Source organism: Nannobrachium achirus (assembly GCF_963921795.1).
Source record: "Nannobrachium achirus genome assembly, chromosome: 13".
NCBI classification, from domain to species: domain Eukaryota; kingdom Metazoa; phylum Chordata; class Actinopteri; order Myctophiformes; family Myctophidae; genus Nannobrachium; species Nannobrachium achirus.
Window position 1 is genome coordinate 15,842,788 of NC_137833.1, and position 10,000 is coordinate 15,852,787.

A 10,000-nucleotide genomic window follows, 5' to 3' on the forward strand; every position below is an offset into this window, starting at 1 on the left:
CCATAATTAATGGTCCCTGATGGAAGGGGCTGGACAATAGGAGCCTTTCAGTGGGGCCGCGGGGCCCCTGTCCCTGGCCGTCCCCCTGTCCCTGGCCGTCCCCCTGTCCCTGGCCGTCCCCCTGTCCCTGGCCGTCCCCCTGTCCCTGGCCGTCCCCTGTCCCTGGCCGTCCCCTGTCCCTGGCCGTCCCCCTGTCCCTGGCCGCAGGGGTGTCGCACCAAATTCTGGGCCCGGCATGGGTAAAAGTATTCACTGTGGGGCCCCTGTGCTTTAACAATTGAAAAATAGCAGATATACAAGCTCACAGCACGGCACGCTGCGAGCTTGTAGATCTGCTATTTTTTAAAACGTGAAAATCTTTGAATATTTCAAATCCTTCTAAGGTTTTTGAAGAAAGAAAAATACGTTTCTATGTCAGTGGTGCTCAAACCTTTTCACGTGTATTTGGCCACGGGCCCCCATCTCAAAATACCCCCATCCCAGGGACCCACCCCCCATAGAAGCAAAATTTGAGTTACAAATGTTGGCTTAAAAAATACACATATTCAAAGATTTGCACACATTTTCACGACTTTTCAAAAATAGCAGATCTGCAAGCTCGCAGCTTGCAGCTATTTGCAGCTATCTGCTATTTTTCAATAGCTAAATAGCTATAAAGTAAATAAGGCCCCGTCACCTTGGTCCCTAGGAGGAACTCAGTCCCACTTTTCCCCCCTCTTGTGACGCCCCTGCCTGGCCGTCCCCAGCCCGTCCTGCGGGCGCAGCATTGTTGCCCTTGCCGTAACTTCTTGCCAGCTGGGCCGAGAGGGGGAACTTCAACACAGCGGGGGCCAGAGACATCATGGCCCAGGACCCTCTCTCTCTCTCTCTCTGTGTGTGTGTGTGTGTGTGTGTGTGTGTGTGTGTGTGTGTGTGTGTGTGTGTGTGTGTGTGTGTGTGTGTGTGTGGTGTGTGTGTGTGTGTGTGTGTGTGTGTGTGTGTGTGTGTGTGTGTGTGTGTGTGTGTGTGTGTGTGTGTGTGTGTGTGTGTGTGTGTGTCCACCCACGGCCAGGGAAGGGGCAAGAGGGAAAAGAGGGGAGGCATCGATGCCCCGTTCTCACCAAATTGGATTAGAGAGCTAAAAAAACAGTGAGCAGAAAAGAGCGGGGGCAGAGAGAGAGAGAGAGAGAGAGAGAGAGAGAGAGAGAGAGAGAGAGAGAGAGAGAGAGAGAGAGAGAGAGAGAGAGAGAGAGAGAGAGAGAGAGAGAGAGAATGGTGGGCTCATCACTATGCTACTGATGCACTGTACGGAGATCTTTCCATGACGCTGAATAGACAGTCTCACACTGTCTAACACTTAACAAGAGCTACATTAGGAGGGGAAAAAAATAGCTGACGGGAGAATAAACAGACAATGCAATGTTCATTAACCCCAGCCCAGACACATCAAACTGTCTACCTTTTCACCACAGGGATCCCCTCACCAAGTCCATGCCTTACCCTCTAAACTCTTTTGACATTTTTTACTGTTTTGAAAAACCTTTTAATATTTCAAATAGCTGATGTACAAGCTCACAATGTGTTGATGTAGCTCTGCTATTTGAAGTATTTTAAAATGTTATAGTAAATAGTGAAAAAAAGTAAAAGAAGTTCAGGGATACAGGGTAAGGCGTGGATGAAAATCCATCCTAATATCACTCTATCACTCGCTAATGAATACCTACTGAGATTCACTTTTCTTTTAGCAGATTTACAGGCCATAACATATTGGCATATAACTGTATACTGCTCTGATCAGTTGTCACCAAGCTATGTCCATTTGAAGTGTTGCTTTAACACTGCTGTGATACCCCATTATGTGTGCAATTTAGTTTTTGGTTTGGTGTGACTATTCTCATGCCAGACCCCTGAACAGTGTTTGTGCCAAGTTTGGCACAGATCGGAGACACAGGGAACCTGTGGCCCCTTGGGGGCCCCCCTGGTGTGACTATTCTCATGGCAGATGCCTGAACAGTATTTGTACCCAACATTGTGTGGATTGGAGAAAAACTGACTGCGCCAATGGCCTTTTTGTTGAAGACATCCACTTATTATTGCTGACCTCCTCTTTAAAACATGAAATGACACGTGCCAAGCACTAGGGGGCAGTGTTTCTGTAAACAGGCCTCTGTAAACAGGCCTCCCTGCTCCAAAGCCATCCACCCTCTCAGTCACTCCACAGACCAGCATGCATGGGCCAGCCAACTGCAGTGGCCTGCTAGAAGCATTTACCCTTGTCATGTCTTTGTCATTCCCTTGTCTAATGATGGCCTGTTATATAACCGTATAATCTCTCTCTCTCTCTCTCTCTCTCTCTCTCTCTCTCTCTCTCTCTCTCTCTCTCTCTCTCTCTCTCTCTCTCTCTCTCTCTCTCTCTCGTGATTTGACCACCATTCGTTCGACTGAATTGTCCCTGTCCACATCATTGTGCCCAACTTGTTGTTTGGAGAGAAAAAAAAGGCGTCATTTAATTTGATTTATGATGCTATTAATGATAATTACAGCTTTGTTCATGCATCCCTTTTCAAGTGAGCAGCAACAATAAAACATGAGGAGCCAGGTTTGACCCTAGAAAGTGGTTTCCTGTTTTTCTCTCTCTCTTTCACTCACTCGTGCGTGCATGCGTGCGTGTGTATGCGTACTTTGAGTTTGCGTGCATGCTTGCGTGTAAGTGTGCGTGTGTGCATGTGTGTTATGCTCAGGCCTGTGCAAGCATGTCTATGCATGCAACATGTGTACATAAATAACCATATCTCATGGGCTGGCTATATATAGCATGACCAACTTCTAACATCCACGACCCCCCATTCCCGTCCCACCACCGCCACCACCACAGCCATTCCACTCTCATCCATCTTAGTACACTGTGTGGCTGGCTGCTATACACGATACTGAACAAGCCATTTCAAAGTATGCACCAAATGGCATTATGCTATGTGTTATGTCAGTGTTTCTCAACCTTTTCAGGCCACAACCCCCAAAATAATCATATCTGAACTGGGGACCCCTCCTCCCCCCACACCCAGCACAAGCACTTGGAATATTGTAGGCATTGGCATTACATTTAGTTTAACTCGATCTATTCCATTGTGAAAATAGCCGATCTACGTGCTCACGACACCTCGCGTGTGTCCCATTTCACAAGTTTACAAATGTATACAAACATTTTGAAAATAGCAGATCTACAAGCTATGTGCGTGTAGATCTGCTATTTTCAAATGGACAAAATGTATATAGGGCTGAATGTATGTTTATTGTTTTGTATAACAAAAATCGACAAAGTAAATAAAGTTTTCAAATAATTGTAGCGAGTAAAAGTACAATATTTGCCTCTGGGATGTAGTGGAGTAGACGTAAAAGTACAAACAAATTGTATGGTTTTTGGAGCGGTGTGCAGAGCACGAGCTCCCAGTGCACAGCTTTCAGCTTTTGTCCCGTCTAGTGGGAAAAGATTGTTTCGTTCAGTTCGAACAGGATCTACGCATGCGCGCGCGCGCCACGCACGCACGCACGCACGCACGCACACACACACACACACCACGTCGCGATAAAAAACAAAGGTTAACGGCAGCGAGAGGGAGACGGGGGGAGAGGAGGGAGAGAGAGAGAATCGTATTTCAGAGAGAGAGAGAGAGAGAGAGAGAGAGAGAGAGAGAGAGAGAGAGCTGCAAGCTCACAACGCCTCGCGCAAGACGCACATCGAGGTGTTGTCTGCGTGAAGATCAGCTGTTGTGTGTGTGTGTGTGTGTGTAGTCCGTTAATAACAACTAACAAGCATGGTATGTTGGCGTATCTCGAGTCGACCCCCTCTGCTGTCTGCGTCTGCCCGTGATAGCCGCTAGAGTGGAGGCTCACGAAGCATGCAGCCACCGTAGCGAGCCACGGGCAATCAAGAATTGACACATGTCAATATATAAAATAGGTGAAAAAAGTCAGGGACTTTGAACAGTCTATCCAAAATATCTCTGTTCCATCTATTCAGCATGCAGCCACCGTAGCAAGCCACGGGCAATCAAGAATTGACACATGTCAATATATAAATAGGTGAATATATTTATATATTTTATATATTTACCTGGAACTGCTCAAATTCACCGCTCCACTTCGAACCGAGGTTTGATTTTTTTTTTAAAGTACAGTTGAGCACTTTTTACTTTACACCATTGATGTTATCTTATCATATCATCATCATCCACTCTCATCCACGGGAGAGAGGAAGGGAGGTGTTGGGTGGTGTTCCCACTCTGCCATTCCCAATAGTCCAAGTGCAGCAGAAGGGAATGACCTGCACTGACAGGGGGGGTTGGGACAAGACTTGAACCCCCTTAATCTGCACTGCGGAAGCCTTAATCCCATTAGCCATGAGGGGGACGGGAGCCCCAGGAGCCCAGGGACAATGCTCACCGCTGGGCTTTGAAGCGGGAGGTGACCTGAGCGGACCTGCATGGGTCTGGCTTGGCTAGAGAGCAGAGGTGCTGCTGACAGAACCAGCAGTCACACAACGGTGTTCCTGAAGACAACAAACTCCCTCAGAAGGAGCAAGGAGCTATGATTAGATCAGGGGTCTTCAACGTTTTCAGACCAAGGACCCCTTAGCTGAGAGAGAGATGTAGCAAGGACCCCCACAACCTGTAGATTCCATATAGTTTTGACAGCACAATCAGCATATTTTGGAATCGTGTCAATTTGTGTTTTCAGATTTTGAACCATTGAACCGCCAACATTTAAAACACTTGACCTTTCACTCTGTATGGTACTTAGTCTGCTCTTTTTTCCCTCTACACCAAAGCTCTTTGCCGAAAATAGCCGATCTACAAGCTCACAACACCTCGCTTTGAGCTTGTAGATCTGCTATTGTTGGCTAAAGTTCTCAGAATATGGACGCTAGGTTTCATGTAGTTAATATAAAAAAGGGGAAAAAGGTTTCTATCACTTAACGCTTCCAGTGCCAGCCCCTAGAGGGCACCAAAGAATGCCAGACTTTCTCCTATAGGGGACTGCATTAGCATCCGGGGGCTCACGTTGCAGTGACGCGCGTGCTCACGTTCGTGCACGTCATGGAAAGGTCCCGGATGATAATGCTAACAGAATAGCTATTCCCATTTTGTCATTTTAAAGATCATTTTTCGGCGATTTCGCCGTAAATAAACCTCGCGCCACATCCCTAAAAACACAATCCAGAGATATGGGCCTCCAAATATGTGGTTTTTCATTGGATTCGGCGGCGATTCGCGGCTACGTTCGCGGCTAACGGCCGGCATGGCTTCCCCAGGATTTGGACCACTGGATTTTAAATTTAGGCTCAGGCTTCAGAAGGCCTCGGATCATTTTATTCATTTCATTAAAAAAGCCGAACATGTTCGGGATAGGCACACTGGACTACGTTCCGGAAGCGGCGCTGAACATTTGGTGAACATTGGGGGGCTCAAAAATGTATTTTAAACCATTTTTAATGGAATATATCGTCGGACCATGTAAAATGGCTAGCTGGCTAGCGTAGGACGAGCCAGGACCACCCACGACTCTACAAGCAGCTCAGGGTAAGTCAATTAATTAAAAAAAAATTGTATTGGATTGAAATAAAGCCGAACATGTTCGGGATAGGCACAGAATGAGTTAAAGAGTTGGAGGACCCCCTGTAGTAACAGCTGGGGACCCCGTGTTGAAGACCCCTGGATTAGACCAATGCACAGAGATCTTAAGGGTGAAATCAAAAACATGTTTTTCACACTTTTAGAGCATATCTGTAGTGATAATATGGCCATACCCAACACTAGATGCCCAAAAAATAGTAAATAAACAATTTTTGTGTATATTTATATCAAAGGTCCCTAAATAGGCCATTCTTGATTACTTCCTGTGAACAGAAATTCAAAAAGTGATGACATAGATAGACTTTTTGAATATAAATGAACCTTTGATTACATTCACCTGTTTGTTTCCCATTGCTGGCTCCCATTACTCCCATTACTCAGACTTTAAATCCCATCGCCTGAAGGGCTGGTCCCCTCGGATTGGTTCCTTTTCAAACTGAAACTTCAAAATAAAATACCCAAAATAGTCATTTCATTGGGTCTTTAACTCATACAGTGCCATCCGGCCACAAGGGGTGCTAGAGTGCCAGAAATTTCTCCATAGACCTTCTTTATAGCTTTCGTCGACCCTCTCCCAACTGCCTTGTGTTTTCACTCCAGTCAATGCTATGGGTGTCGAGAGGAGGAAGCTAGCTGACACGTAGCCAAAATGCTAACCCCTTTAGAAGCCCGATCTAAAGCTATTTCAGCCGCAAAAAACGTTCTCTTTGGGTCTGGGGACACAATCCGGAGAAAATCCTGTCTAAAGATGTGATTTATTATTGGAGTGGGCGGCGCGATTTGGCCGTTAGCGCGAATACGGCCCGTGGATGGCCGAGTCTAAGTCCCGGCCAAGGATGGACGTCTAGACCGGGGCTTCATTGAGGCCTCCAATAAAATAATTCATTTTATTAAATATCCCGGACATGTTCGGGATAGGCACCCTGGAATACGTCGCGCCGCCTACAATGAACATTGGGTGAACATTGGGAGGGGTCTAAACTTTATTTTAAACCATTTTCAATGGAATAAATCGTCGGAGCATCTAGCGTCTCTCGTTGGTGAGCGCTGGGCGAGCCGGGACCACCCACGTTGCTCCAAGCAGCTCGGGGTAAGTAAAATAGCAAATAAAAAATTGTTTTTGATCCCGAATATCCCAGGCACTTAAAGGGTTAATAATGACAAATAAGTAAATATAAGTATGTCATGGTACTTCTTCTTTAAAAGCTTGAAAGTTAGTTGAGTCGTTGTGATAAATCGATTGATCGATCATATTGATTGATCAGAATGCACTTGACCCACCCACCTAACCACAGCCTATCGGCTGCCATGTGGCCAGATGGGTGGTCCGCAAGCATTAGAGATTATCAAGTGGGCCCTGATCTGCAGGAAAGGCTGAGAGCAACCTTTTCTGTACAAATGGATCTAATCAGATCGATCGATGTTTACTATTCTACTGTAGGTATTGGGATTTATTTTGTTCTAGGCCAGTGCATTAACACCCAACAGTGTGCCACGATTTCCTCCCATAGTTGGGAGCTTTTATTCTGAAGAGCCAAAGTGAAAATGTGCACGCTTGGTGCGACTTTACACTGGTCCGGTCCCAAGTCATGTGCCAAGTCATGTGACTCAGCATGGATTCATGGCTGCCGAGTCCCAACGAGTGTTTATCTTGCTATTTTGCAGTGAAAAAGTGCTGTTTTGGGATCAAAAAACCTTTTTTGTGGATAAAGATGCTTCTTTGGAGCATGATGAATGAGACTCTGTGGAGGATTTTCACTGCGGGTGCACGTCATCACCCAATGGTAAGTGATGCGCGAGTCTAGCGTCACACATGGAGTCCCTAGACAGTACTGTAAGGATTATTTTTAGCCTATATGTGTCACACCTGACACTGTGGTTCCCCTGACATATCACTGTGACATCACAGGTGACATCACAGGTGACATCACAGTGATGTCAGATACTCCGAGCAGGGATAACTCTTGACACTGTGGTTCCCCTCCCCTGACACATCACTGTGACATCACATGAAACATCACAGTGATGTCAGATACTCAGAGCAGGGATCTCCAGGTATGGGCATAAAAGGGATTGTATGTTGTGATGTCATGGGAACCACGTGCCCATATATGGAGATCCCTGATGTCATCAATATTAAGCCCATATCTAACATGACTTCATATCCATATATGGGGAACTGGTCCGATATACATCACTGGCCAGACGGCCAAGACATGGTGCGGCGCTTGTCGCCCTGAGGCGTCTTACTAGTAATATAACATGTTGTAATGTATATTTCCCTAAGTACTTCGGGAAAGGCACTCTAGCGCCCTTCTTTTATTTCCCGAAGTACTTCGGGATAGGCCAGCCAAGGTTCACCACATACTACTTCACTTTGAGTTTGAAAGTAGAACAGTAGTACAAGCTCTGAAATGCCAAAAATGGTTCCACCCTTCATGATCCAATTTTCTTATTGAATTTAATGTTTTATGGACTGACACGGCTCTCTGATTTTGACTGTTTGAATTCTCCATTGCCTGTAGCATTGACCAGTGGACCAATCTCCTACCAATCTCCAACATTCGATCTTTCCTGGGCAGTCCAGTCCCAGTAGCAAGGAGTTGATCTCCTAATTTCTGTTACTTAGCTACTTGTTCCCGCATTTCTGTTACTTAGATTGTGTGTTTCTTTCCTGACTACAAATGTTAAGAATGTTATTTAGATAGCACGTTGTTTAGACAGAAGCTAGATTCAATGTTTAACTAGTATCCTGGTTTCTTTGAGGCACCATCATTGTTCTCTCAGCACTCCACTTGTGCAACTGTTTAACTTGTTGTTTGTTGACTAGGGTTCACGCTTGCACTGCATACTCAGCTCTCGCACTTGTAAAGTCACTCTGGCTACAAGGGAATATCTGCTGAATGCCCAAATTGTAATTGTAAGTAGATGTAAACCAGGACTCGATCCAGCCCACAAACTGCAGTCAGCCTTAGCCTATTAGTACTGTATGATCACATGCAGAGCTCCACGACATTCAAAACTACCCTGTCGGAGAACCTCCGCCAGTTCAACATTCTGCAAGTTCAACTCCTCCGGGGGTGAACGAAGGCACAAATCAATACGAGCAGCTCCATGGCTCTGAGTCAAGGCAACAAGTAACTTGTCGATCTTCATAATATGTACCGTACAGTGTTTGCCTTCATCCCTGAGCCAGAATCTGTCCTACGGGACTGTTACTAGAAAACCTTGCCTGTGAGCGAGTGAGCGAGAGAGAGAGAGAGAGAGAGAGAGAGAGAGAGAGAGAGAGAGAGTTTTGCAGTGAAAATAATTGATTGTATGGAAACTAAGTATTTGTGCCTTGTATTTAGCAATTTTAAGAAGGAAAATGAAAAAGAGGCATAGGGGTTTAATTGCTTTTCCATTCCATATAGCTACTCTTGGTATATCGATAAATGTGTGTAATATCTGCGTTCATGTCAAGGTGCGAGCGTGTCCATATGTGTTGAAATATAATGTCCATGTATTTGCTAGAGAATTAGTGGTTACTTATTTATATCCGTAATAATAGATTTTTCCCTTAGAAACATGCACTATTGACACGTTTCACACAGATTGAATCTCTTTGCTGAGTTACTATATCGATTTTAAATCATTGAATCGAATCGTATCGTATCGTATTGGCATGATGAACCAATATCGTCCATGTATCGTATCGTCAACCATGTAAATTTGTGATGCGTATCGTATCACTGTTAAAATGTATTGTTACACCCCTATAGCTAGATAGACAGACAGTGATGAGAGACATGGGAGTTTCCATATACTGTAACAACTGTCCAAGGCCCTGTTTACCTGAAGATGTGTGCTGTAGCTGGAGGTGAGTTGGCATGCACCAGCCTGCCTGTTTGTGTTGGACTTGGAGGAGCTGTGTGTGCCTGCCTGCCTGCCTGCCTGCCCGCTGCTTGCTTATATATCTGTACCTACTTGTATCTTTGTGTGTGTCAGTGTTTGTTTACACGAGGCTGCGCTAGTCGAGCTATTCCTCGGAGTACACCTGAATAGTTCACTGGACTGGTCGGACAACGCGCAGGCGATTCACAGCAAGGGGAAAAGCAGGCTGTTCCTCCTGAGAAGACTGAGATCGTTTGGGGTGTGCAATAGGATGCTACAGATGTTCTATCAGTCTGTCATGGCAAGTGTCCTCTTTTTTGGCATAACATGCTGGGGTGGCAACAACAGAGCAGGTGACACGTTTAACCTAAACAGACTGGTGAAGAAAGCTGGCTCTGTCGTTGGGTCCTCTCTGCAGGGGGTGGAGGAAGTAACCAGGGTGCGCACTGGGAAGAAGCTAGATTCCATCTTGGAGAACTCCTCCCACCCCCTCCATCTAGAGATCACCAGTTACT